The sequence below is a fragment of the Podarcis muralis genome, chromosome 2 (genome assembly GCF_964188315.1).
Source record: "Podarcis muralis chromosome 2, rPodMur119.hap1.1, whole genome shotgun sequence".
Taxonomy (NCBI): domain Eukaryota; kingdom Metazoa; phylum Chordata; class Lepidosauria; order Squamata; family Lacertidae; genus Podarcis; species Podarcis muralis.
In genome coordinates, this window is record NC_135656.1 from 82,732,986 (window position 1) to 82,746,368 (window position 13,383).

The following is a 13,383-nucleotide window of genomic DNA, read 5'->3' on the forward strand; positions in this document are numbered from 1 at the left end:
TATCTTGATTTTATTCTGTGAACCGCCCTGTGAACCAGGTATAGGGCGGTATATACCGGTAAATTCAATAAATAAATTCAAACAAATTCAAATTAAATAAATTAATTAATGATAATAAATTGATAACAACAACAACAACAACAACAACAATAAAATAAATGATTCCCTTTGTCTCCATCCCCCTCCCGGAACCCCTTTTGCCTGGATTAGCAGAGGAGAGGGAGTGAACAATCAGGGCAATGGGGTGGGGCAGTGATGCAAACTTGGTAACACCACTACTCCCACTCTAAAGAGGACCTCCAGAGAGGACTATGGGAAATTCCTAGCATGAAACCAGAGGCGTGCCTAGACTTCTTTGCACCCTTGGCAAGGAGACGTATTGGCAGCTCCGAAGCCAGAAGAGACCATGGAGCAGAAACTCAAAATTTTGCTCTTCTAATAGTACCACTGGCCAACTGGGGAGGAGCCCCCGCAGTACTGCTGTGATGGTCCATGCCAGCAACCTCATCAGCCAAGGCACCCAGAGGAGCCTGTGTGCCTTGCCCTGCTGCCCAGAGCAAAGGAGGAGTGGCCCGGAGAGCGTGCAGATGGGTGGGCGGACTCCTAGCAAGAGTAGAGTGTCACAATTCTTGCACGCACCCCTGGGTGGGAGCCAACCTAGCCAACCCCTAGCTATACACCTGCATGAAGCACCCTCCAGAATGACATGCAAGAGGTTTGTGAGCTAGGGCAAGTGTCTGCGTCCCTTTCACACTCATGGCTAGATTCATAGACCCCCAAAGGGGAAATGGTAAAGAAGGGGTGGCGAACCTGTAGACCTCCAGATGATGTTGGACTACAACTCCCATCATTCATGCCAATCCCTGAATATGCTGCCTGGGACTGATGAGATAGGCAGGCTTCGGGCCTAATCCAGCAGGGCCCTTCTTCTGTGACTGTTTGTCCCCGAAACAGAAATCCTGAGAAGGAAAGAAAAAGTAGAGAAGCCCAAAGCCACATGAGGGAAGCTCAGAGCAGAAGTGGGAAGTCAATAGGGAATTTCCAAGGGCAACAGCTGCTAGTTCTCTAGCCACCTGGCAATTATTCTGACGATCCTTTCCAAGGCAGAGAGGAAGTCTGGGGGGAGAGATAAGAGAAATGTGGTGCAGATTGCTTCTCTAGCAACAGCTAAACAGGAAGGGGGTAGGGATCTTCTGGAGATAGGCTGCTCAGGGGGTGGGGGAATGGGGGACGTTCAAGAAAATGCCCATTTGGTGAATTCTGAACTGGCACCCCAGCTCCAGTTCTATTTTTTGTCGTACACTGCAAATGCAAATGAGCAGCGGCTCTGGCAGGTTTTCATCAGTTCCATTTAGGTGGCAAATCTTAGTCTTCCAAAATAGCTCTGGGGTCAAGGCACAAGCAACAATGAAAGCACAGATGTGAGTGTTCCAGGACTAGACAAATAGAGGGAGATGGGAGCATACGTGACAAAAGGAAAGCACAAAACATAACAAGCGGTACTTAAGACTGGGAGAAATATGAAGGCAGAGCGACATGAACTTTAAATGGAAATTTGGTGTGTGCAGGGAGGAGACTGGAATACAAAATATGCCACATTCCATTGGATATTTTTAATTTGTATCTCGCCCTTGGATACTAATGATCGTTTTACTACTATTTTTTATTTAGTTGCTAACATAAATGGTAATAATAATGACATATCAATGCATCAGAAGTTGGCAGGTGTAACAGAGCATTATTCTTGGCTCAATAAACCTGTGCTATGCTTACTGGGCTTATTGCTTTTGCTCAGTGCCTGGCACTTTATGAGACTGGTTGCATAAGTGGATTCAAGCAAACTTCCCTTGTCCCTAGCATGTCTCTCTCTCTCTCTCTCTCTCTCTCTCTCTCTCTCTCTCTCTCTCTCTCTCTGTGTGTGTGTGTGTGTGTTTGGGGGGGGGGCTTTTGTAGTCCCAATTGATCTCCTGACCTGTTTTAATTACAGTACTTGTGTTGTTTTAATGGGACTGTTTGATTACATCTTTTAATTATGGGTTTTTATAGTTTAACGTTACTGTAATTGGTTTTTATGCTTGGAAACTACTTAAAAGCTTATTTTGGTATTAAGTGGCATGTGCATTTATTATTACTATTAACAGAAATAAAACAAATTGTCAGGGACACCCCCCCCAAAAATTATATTATTGTTGGCATCCGTCTGTCTTGGGAGACAAAGGATGAGTGAGCCTTCAGGGGTAATGTCAGACGGTGGAGAGTTACAGCAGCTGCTGTGGCTGTAGATACCAATATGGGTGAGAAATGTTTTGTTGCAGCCGGGGCAGATGAAGGCATCCTAAGCATAGAACTATCCTGGTACCAACTTTGCAGGAGGGGAAAAAACCACCACCATCAAAGTCCACTCTGAAGATGAGTTGGCCTAGGGAACGGGAGTCTAAGGAACCTATGGAAAAGCTTGGGGTTGGCTCAATCTATACTTACTGTCCAAATTTACAAGGGGCAATCGCTGGTTGGCTTCAAGCTAATAATGTTTGCTGCCAAAAGTCCTGAAGCAATAACATTATTGCACCCTTAGATCAATAATGGAGAACAAGTAGTCCCCCCCAATGTCATTGGACCATCAGTCTCCAGTGTCATAGTCTTGTGCTGCCAGCCATGGTGGAGCTCAGTGGAGGGAGAAGCCAGCCAACCAGCTGAGTGTCAGGGTGGGGGGTTGGGTACTTGCCTGGAGGTAGAGTCTCCAGGTTCAGTCCAGTCCTAAGGTCCGGAGTATCTCAGTTCACGTAGTCAGACAACCCAGGAGTCAAGAAAGCCGAGGGTCCAATGTCATGGGAAGCAAGAAGCAGCAAGGTCTGGCCAGGAACGGCACATGTTTCCAGCAACTGACTGAGGCTGGAAACCCAGCTTAAGAAAGCTGGAGCCAGCTGGTTCTCATTGGGAGCAAGAAGGCTGATCATCAGCAGGTGTCATTCTGCCTTCTGCTCCTTCAGGCTGCTGCTCAGCAGGTGAAGCTGCCTCCTGGCCCATGACACCCAGCCAGCATGGCCAAAACCAGAACCTTTCCATGTGTCCTTTCTATTGTGCGTCCATTGTGATTGTGCTCATGATGCTATTGGTGTGGTCACATGAAATTCCACTTTGCAAAAGCTTTGGAGTGATCACACTGCTTCGTTTCCAGTCAGTGCATATCCGGCTGAAATCCCAATGTTCTGATTTCTTTTTGTCCTTCTTTTTTCGTGCTGTAGCTCCTGTGGCAGCGTGGGGAAATCCACCTCGAATGCACTCTAATTGTGCCATGACTTTATTGCAGGATACATCCACCATAAAACATCCGTCTGAGATGATGGAGTCCAATCACATCCCTGCCTTGTTTGCTGATTTGGACCACATAGCAAACAGTCAGTTAGCAACCCTCTTCTGAAATCTGGGACTAATAAGAAGTCAAGTTTTCTAGGACATGATAAATACCATGTTCTTACCATCTGAAGGTGCATAATGACAGGGTGTTTGCAAACGCACACATGGAAACCTGGCCACAGTCACATGTGCCCTTTTATCCTCCTTATTACAAGTTCAGCAATACATGTAACTACTTAATTATCGCATGGTGTCCTAATTAAAATTAATTTGCAACTCCCAACCTGGATCAAAATGTGTGAAATGTCAATGAAATAGACCAGGCGTGTTTTGAAGTCATTAGCTCAACTCATATTTACTTTCCTGGGTTAATGTGAAGTGTTGGCAGGTATGCCAGAACATCCCAGGTTGTCAAAGCCATAGGTGTCGTTTTACAGTGCAAACAGGCACACAGGGTTGTAACTGCAGCTGGCAACATGGCCTTTGAGCTAAGGAATTGTGTCCAGCAGGTGGCAGGGTTTATAACTGCTTACTCGAGTCATCTGAGTCTTTTAGAAAACCCCAGGATTATCAGGCAGCACGGGCAGGGTACTTTGCACTCAGGTGAGTGAAAAGCAAGGTTTTGTGTTTGTTTTCTAAACTTCAGGATCCAATTGTGCAACACAGTTTAGATCAATGGCATGGATTCCATAGTCCAGTCAGAGGGGAACTGAATATTTTTTGGGCCTCAACACAAGTGAAGGATCCTAGGAGAACGCTGGATTCGGCAGCAAAAAGTTTGTTACAGCAGTCCTAAGAATGTAAGGTAAGTCCTACTGAATTCACTCGGGCTTACTTTCGGGTAAAGTGGCTTTGGATCACAGCCATACTATTTCACTCTGGCACAGGGAGCTGGTTTGTCCCCCTGCAGCCAAGCAGCAGTGATCAGTATGGCAGTGTGAGGTGCAAATGGCAATATGCAATGTGGCTAGCAAGAGGTCTGACAGCTAGCATAGAATTGCTTTGAAAAAAGGCTGTGGAAACAGATACCGTATATCTTATTAGAGGCTACTTGAATCCAGACAGAGCTGCATCCTTGCTTGTCTCATCCTTAACTGTGACATCTGGAGCCTCTGATTGCACCAAAACAGCTGCAAATAAGGGGATAGGACAAAATACCAAGGCTAGTTAACATAGCTGGATTTGAGGGGAAACAAGCAGCAGTGTGGGTGACGAAGTCATTTTAGGGCATGGACTTAATGGTCTTATCCTCTGCACTCTGTTTAGATTGCAATGTGTATTACTTCAGTTGTGAGACACTCACTTCACATAACTTCCTTGCCGGTCTCCCTGCAGTCATTTCATGCTTTACAATCGTTTTACATTCCTGATACTTCAGGGCAACAAATGAACAAAAAGCAGTTTGCTAACCCTGATCAGAAAGAAACACTGCAGGCGCCTGCACTTTTGCAGTTTAAATGCCCTCAAATTATAGCAAATTTGTTTAGGGAAGCTTTTAATGTTTGATATATTACTGTATTTCAATATTTTTTTGGAAGCCGCCCAGAGTGGCTGGGGAAGCCCAGCCAGATGGGTGGGGTATAAATAATAAATTCTTTTTCTTCTTATTATTATTATAGCACAATCACATATTTGGGAATAAAATGGTTACTTCTACTGCTCTAGTGCTCAATACATTTCTTTGGAAAGAAGCACTATTTTGTTGTAGAAAAGGATAATATACATTTAAAATAAAAATAATACATGGACATCTGAAACCATGTACATGTCTAGCCAGCCACACTGGGCTAAAAAGTCAAGGAAGGAAGGAAGGAAGGAAGAAGAGATACTGTGGTGACATGCCCCAATCCTCCTCCTCCTCTATTGAATTTATATACCGCCCTATACCCGGAGGTCTCAGGGCGGTTCACAGAAAAGATCAACATAAAAAAACAATATATATACAACAACCCAATAACATTCCACCCCCTAAAAAGAGCCACATTTTAAAAGGGGATAAGATGTCAATCAGATCAACCAAAGGCCTGGTTAAAAAGGAACATTTTTACCTGACACCTAAAGGTGTATAATTAAGGCGTCAGGTGAACTTCCCTGGGGAGAGCATTCCACAGACGGGGAGCCACTGCAGAGAAGGCCCATTCTTGTGTTGCCATCCTCCAAACCTCTTGAGGAGGCGGCACATGAAAAACGACCTCAGAAGATGATATCTGGGTCCTGGTAGGTTCATACGGAAAGAGGCGGTCCTTGAGGTATTGTGGTCCTGAGCCATTTAAGGCTTTATAGGTCAAAACCAGCACTTTGAATTGAGCCCGGAAACTAATTGGTAGCCAGTGCAGTCAAACCAGTATTGGTGTAATATGATCAAACCGTAGTGCTCTGGTGAGCAGCCTGGTTGCTGAATTTGGCACAAGCTTAAGTTTCTGAACCGTCTTCAGAGACAGCCCTATGTATAACTCATTGCAGCAATCTAACCTTGAGGTTACCAGAGCATAGGCAACAGTAGTTAGGCTATCTATGTCCAGATAGGGCCATAGCTGGGCCACCAGCCGAAGCTGATGGAAGGCACTCCAGGCCACTGAGGCCACCTGAGCCTCGAACGACAGCCAAAGATCCAGGAGTACCCCCAAACTACAAACCTGCTCCTTCAGAGGAAGTGTAACCCCATCAACAGCAGGCAATCTCCCACCCATCCGGTCTAGAGAACCCCCCCCCCCAACAGTGCCTCAGTCTTAGGTGGATTGAGCTTCAGTTTGTTGGCTCTCATCCAGGCCATTACTGAGGCAAGACACTGGTCCAGCGCTTCTACCGCCTCACCTGCAAATGTAAAGGAGAAATAGAGCTGAGTGTCATCAGCATACTGCTGACAACATACTCTGAATCTCCGGATAACCCCGCCCAGCAGTTTCACATATAAATTAACCAACATGGGGGATAGGATTGAGCCCTGCAGAACCCCACATTGAAGGTTCCATGGGGCTGAAGAGCATTCCCCAAGTAACACCCTCTGGGAACGACCATCCAAGTAGGGCTGGAACCGCTGCAAAGCAGTGCCACCCATCCCTAGTTCGGAGAGTCACTCCAGAAGGATACCATGGTCGATGGTATCGAAAGCCGCTGAGAGGTCGAGAAGAATTAACAGGGATGTTTCCCTTGTCTCTCTCTCGACAGAGGTCACCATACAAGGCAACCAAAGCAGTTTCTGTGCCAAAACCAGGCCGATTGAAATGGATCCAGAAAATCAGTTTCTTCCAAAAGCACTTGGATCTGGTCTGCAACCACTTGCTCCAGAACTTTGCCCAGGAAAGGGAGATTAGCAACTGGTCAGTAGTTAGTTAGGTTTTCTGAATCCAGGGAAGTATTCTTAAAGAGTGGTTTTACCACTGCCTCCTTCAAACAGGCAGGAACCACCCCCTCTCGTAAGGAGGCATTGATCACCTCCCTGGCCCAGCCAGCTGTTCCCTCTCTGTTGGTTTTTATTAGCCAAGAGGGCAAGGGTCTGGTTGCTCTGACTGATGGTGCAAACAAGGCAAATGTTAGCCTTTAACCTCATTATCTGTCACTGTCTGGGTAGTGGTTTGGGAGCCCCTGGCCTTCAAATCCAGCCCAAGCGACATGTAATGATCTCTGGTAGGCAAGCAAGCCCTGATAAGAAGGAATGAATCTCCGGCAGTTTTATGTACGTAAGTTTATTTTTAAAAAGACACATCCAGAGCACAGCTTCTCACCTGCTTGCATTTATGATAGTTGGCCAGTCTGAATCTTCGTCGATCCCGCAGCAGGAAGGACGCCAAACTCCCGCCTTTTCCCTCTTGCCCTTCCATTGCCCTCTGATCTTATCCAGTCGTCTCGAATGGGGACTGAGAGGCTGGCCTGCCCCCTCCCCACTTCCACTCAACACAGACTCAGACCGCTGCTTATCTGCTGATTGCCTAGCAACGCTCTGGCTGCCTTCCAACTCTTCCTCTTCTTAGAGCTAACAGAGTCTTCCCTGGGAAGGGGGGGGGGGTTTGAACTGCCCTTTCTCGACTCTGTCAGCCAGCTCTCATCTGCAGAGTCGGTCCCTTGTCCACTTAATTCAATTTCTGAGTCTAACTCTTCCCCTGCACTCTAGGAGTCCACGTTCCTGACACCATACCCCTGGAAGTGATATCGTGGGTTAGCAAACTTATTTGTTAGCAGAAGGGTCCAGACCTTTCCTGGCTTCCTGAATTGGAATATGCACATGGTGCCATATATGGAAATAGCTGACCATTTGCTCTGTGAGTTCTGGAGGGTCATTCACACAAACTCTTGCCTTATTTGAATATAGCAAGAAAAGGTAGTCTTTGTAGTTGAAAAGTGATTGCATGAAACAGACTTGAATGTGGTTCCCATTCTTACATCAGGTAGCACTGAATTCTTATGGGAGCACTTCTAAACACACTTACTAGAGAGAAAGTCCTATTAAATATAGTGGGACTTAACTTATTCTGAATAAACATGTACCGTTTTGCTTGTATGCAACTGAATGGTTGAATTTTTGGACCTGTTACTTAATTTACTGTACTCGGCTACTATACAGGCAGCCCCCACCACCTTATGTGGTTACATTCCAGGACCTTGGGTGCGTAAGTGAAATAAAGTGGGCAGCACCCGCTAAAATGTTTCCCCTGCTCTTCAGATCTCTCTCCCTCTCTCTCGCCACACAACTCTCTCTTCAACTACAGTTGAAACTTTGGGGCCAGTTGGAGGCTGAAGGACTTGTGGGAAAGTGACTGCTGCTGTTGCTGCTCTACGCTGTGTGTCAGCTGTTAGACGGGGAAGCTGAGCAGCCTAAACAAAGCCCCGGTGTACCTCCAGTCTATTTGGGGCTTCCTCCACCCTCACTGACAGTCTCTTTGGGCTCCGGGGAGGCTCCTCATGAGCTATGAGGACTCCCCAGCTCTCCCCAGCATTTCCTAGTATGATTCTATTTGTTTCCTGGAGCCATGTGAGTAGTACGCAGGTATGTGGGGAGGGGGGAATGCCTGAACTTCACTTCACTAGCTTTACTTTAAATTTACTCCTGTATAATTCAAAGCTTGTAGGTGAACAAACATATTCCTTAAGACAGAGTCAGGAATGATAGCACAAAAGGCAGTCTCTGTCAAACAAGTTATTCCTCTTTCAGGTTTATATAGAACATTGTATAAGGAAGAGCTGGACAATAGGTTCCTTGTGAAAAACGGATCAAAATTCTTTTTGGCAAAGAGACAATTATCTCTCGTCATAAGAATGATGATGCCAGTTGCTTACACCATAGTTAATTACACCTGGTAACCAAATAATTAGGAGCCTTAAGCCTTTCAACATTTCTGTATCACTTTCATCAAATGGCTTATTGTCTCTCACACAAAGTTGCACACCTACTTAAAACTAGAAGTAAACATTTGCCAGATAACATAGTGCTGCCTTAGGGAGATTATGAAACTGGTGGTGTGACCTGCTTTTGTATGGAGTAGCCAGAGGAAGAACAGGGAGATATAGCAGATGAAGATGTAGCTTGTCAATCAAACTCCACCTCTTCTAAGGTAAAGGTAAAGGTACGCCTGCCCGTACGGGCCAGTCTTGCCAGACTCTAGGGTTGTGCGCTCATCTCACTCTATAGGCCGGGAACCAGCGCTGTCCGCAGACACTTCCAGGTCACGTGGCCAGCGTGACGAAGCTGCTCTGGCGAGCCAGCGCAGCACACGGAACACCGTTTACCTTCCCGCTGGTAAGCAGTCCCTATTTATCTACTTGCACCCAGGGGTGCTTTCGAACTGCTCGGTCCCAGCGCCTGCCACCTCTTCTACACAACTATTAAAGGTGCAGGAGCCCTATCCCCCTTTTCACCTGGCCACCTTACTTCTGCTCATGGTTAGTTGGTTTGTTTCACTGCAGAAGTCCTTCAGCTATGGATACAAAGGCTTGAAGCATACACAGGAATGGACTAGCTTTCTGACAACCACAGTTGTCTCCTGAGTGAATGGTGACCATTGGCAGATGAAGAAAATGTCCACATAGGTTGAAAGCAGGGCAGTAAAACAAACAAACAAACAAACAAACAAACAAACAAACAAACAAACAAACAAACAAACCACATTCCAAGAGAGATAGTAGATAAATAACCTGTACAGTAGGCCAACCAATTGCTGGGAGCAGAAGGATTTTCCCATCATTCCTGCTTCCCACCATCTTTCACCTCTGTCGTCCCCCCCCCCCCATTTTCTTTTTGAAGCAGTGCTGGGAAATGCTGACATAGATAAGAGACCTAGGATGCAGGATAGTGGGACAACAACACCATTGACAATTGACCCTGGATTTGAAGATGCAGTTGGTGTGTTTGAGCTACTTGCTAATGCTATTCTAGGCTGCATGGACAGAAGTATAGTGTCCAGATTACGGGAAGTAATAATACCACTCTGTTCTGCCTTAGACTACACCTGGAGTACTGTGTCCAGTTTTGGTCACCACAATTTAAGAAGGATATTGACAAGATGGAACATGTTCAGAGGAGGGTGACCAAGATGATCAAGGGTCTGGAAACCAAGCCTTATGAGGAACAGTTAAGGGAATTGTATACGTTTAGCCTAGACAAGAGGTGACTGAGGGGACATATGATAGTTGTCTTCAAATATCTAAAGGGCTGTCACTACTACTACTACTACTACTAATTTATTTCTACCCCGCCCATCTGTCTGGGTTTCCCAGATGGAGCAAGCTTGTTTTTCCCTGTTCTCGAGGAAATAAATGACTTCAGAATAATTTTAATTAGTTTTCAATTACAATCCAATAATAGCCTCATTATAACAATACCAATTTATAATACAATTATTAATACCAATCATTCAAATACCGAATTATATAATTTAGATAAAGTGCCCCCCCCCGCGTGCTAGATTTGATGATTTGTTGATTTTCTTTATTTCTGCATTCCAAAATCTTATTAAACAGGGCCACACTCCACCAAGATGGAGCCATGCTAGGGATGCCGCCAACATGAAACATAGACAAGGAAGTATCTGGCCTGCAGGCCAAGGAGGGGGCATGGCCATCTTGTTGCCTTGCCCATTGCATATCAGACAGGTGCCTTTTCTATTGTCCTTTTGGCATCTGTTGAGGACTTTCCTCTTTTCACAAGCCTTCCAAATAGACGTTGGTGGTGTTGTTTTTTTAACTCCAGTTGGTATCTTTACTGGATTTGAAATTGTGTGTGTGTGTGCACGCGCACACAATTCTTTTAAACTATTTTTCTATGTTTTCAATTACTTTTATTGTAGTGTGAAATTACTTTGAAGTAATTTTTTGGAAGCCGCCCAGAGTGGCTGGGGAAGCCCAGCCAGATGGGCGGGGTATAAATAATAAATTATTATTATTATTACTTTAGGAGAAGTGATTCCTAAACAGATAAAAACAATGCCCCAACATGCAAGACACCAAGAAAATTAGACAGTATTCACCCACTGCTAATCTGTAATCTGTTAAGGCTGTTTTGAAGAAGTTGCTTTAGCAAATAAGCCAAATATATCCCTCATGCTCCCATTTTCCCTTGATTACATCCCTGCACCTGAACAGGGAGTTCCCTTTGCTGTGAAAACAAGTGTTCACTGCACTAAAAAAGCTATTTATTAGTGTCAGGCTTTTCAGTGTGCAACTAACTTTTACTTAGTTTGCAGTGATCCCATTTTGATACATCCTTATATTCTTTAAACATTATTTTATCAACGACTATGGAAAGTTCTCTAAAGACCCAGTTAAACCTTGACCCATGGATTTCCTTTATTGGCTGTTAGCATTATCTTTAATAAATCATTCCAAAGGTTATTTCAGGTACTTCAAACAGCCCCAATACAGTGAAGACTGATAAGACATTTTCAAAGTGATGGTGGTGGTTTTCATGCTTTCTAAATGAGATCTTGAAAAGCCGGGCTTGATGGTAGATGTTTTTATAGTGGAGTAGCCTGAAAATCTGAGCAAGGAAGGTATATATTGGCTAACATCAGTGACATCACAAACCCATCTCCTTCCTAGGCAATTCTGCATCATTAAACAAATTTAAAACCTGGGTGGAGGTTTTGTGCAAGGTAAAGTATTAATATTAAAACCAGCAAAACTGGTTGCTATGTGGCAAGATTACTTAACTATGAAATGCCAAAGAATTCAACATCTATCATGGGTTAATAGCTTCAAAGCTAAGAGACCAGCTCACACCTACATATTCAACAAGGTCGTCACAGTGAACAAGGCAGATTTTGTTCACGTAAGTAATTCTGGCAGGAAAGGGAGTGGAAACAGAACTGCCAATATAATAATGCTATTAGGCATATCTAAAGTGCAACTGGACTTGGAACTCTGTATACAATTCTTGTCACTGTAACTCAGAAAAGGATATTGTAGAACTGGAAAAGGCACATAAAAGGACAATCAAAATAACCAAGGAGCTGGGGCAACTTTCTTGTGAAGAAAGCTTACAATATTTGCAGTACTGAGTTTAGACTAAAGGGGAGTACTGTAGTGGGGACATTATTTAGATGTGTACAATTATGCATGATATGGAGAAAGTACCGTAGATGGGTATTAGAACCCAGGGCCACCCAAAAAAGCTGAATTTGGAAGATCCAGGGCTGGCAAAAGGAGGTACTATTTCAGCCAGCTCACAATTAGAATTATGGCATTTGTTCTCCACGAGATGTCGTGATGACCACCAACCTGGATGACTTTTTGAAGGTGTTAATATGAATTCATGGTGGATAAGGCTATCAGTGGCTACTAGTCATTATGGCTATGTACTACCTCTAGTACTGGAGGTGGTATACCTCAGAATACCAGTTGGTGGGGATCCAGTGTGGTTGGCCACTGTGAGAAAGGATGCTGGAGTAGGGAGGTCATTGTCCTGACCCAGCAGGACTCTTCTTCTGTTCTTCAGACCCTATGTTGGAGGTAACAGTGCTTCAGAATACCAGTTTCTGGAAACCACAGGAGGGGAGAGTGCGCTTGAATCCTGCTTGTGGGTTTTCCACAGGCAACTGGTTGGCTGCTTTGAAAACAGGATGTTGGACTAGATGGGCTGCAGCCCTTCTTCTGTTCTTATGGTTGTCTGGAAGAGACCATGTATGTGAAGTAATGTGCATTGCCATCTAAAGTGGCAATGCACCCAGGGTCTAAAAGTGCCAAAGTGCACCCCATGGCACCTTACAGAAGTCTGTATTATATTTTACTGTATTATACAAATACGCAAGCCCAGGGCTTTCTCTCTCTCTTTTTTTTAGCAGGAGCTCACTGGACCTCAACTTTGGCACTTCTCAGGTCTTAGAATTGGCACTCTAGGAGAACAAGGGAGAAGTTCGTGGTGAGCTCTGGCACCTCCTTTTCTAGAAAAACAGGACTGCACAAGCCTATATTATAATATTGTATCACTTTTCAGCGCAGGAAAACAGCAGCACGTAAATGCTTCTAATAAACCCCATATAACAACTGCGTTTTGGGGGCTGGATTTTTTGAAGAAGGAAAAAGCACCTTTTGGTGCGAAGTGAACAATTTTTAGCTCCGTTTTATCGTTTGCACAGGGATGAGGGGGGGGGGAGCATTGCTCGGGGCGGGGCGGCGTGGAGGCATCCCCAAAGGTGCCAGTGTGAAAATGCCGCTTAATTTGAGCCAAAGGCGAATCTCTCCGCGGCTCTACACTAATTGTGGGTCGCATCCCAAGAATCCAGTAAGTGCAGAACGCGGCGGGCCGATCCTTCGCCGCCTTTACTCGCCATCTCCGTCCCTCGTCCGGCGCGGGCGAGCAGCTCTCTTGGCTCCGAAGCCGAGCGCAAAGCCGCCTGGGTGGCCTCGGCCTGCCTTGTCGTTGCGAGGAGGCGGGGAAGGGCCTTCCGTTGAGCCAACCCCTTTTCTGTCGGAGGGTGGGGAATCACGCGCGGCCCTTGCCTTTAAGGTTCAATCGACAGAAAAGAAAGGGGGTGGTGGCCAAAGGCGCCGGCCGGCCGAGCCGAGGTGGTGGTGGTGGTGGTGGTGCTGGGGCGC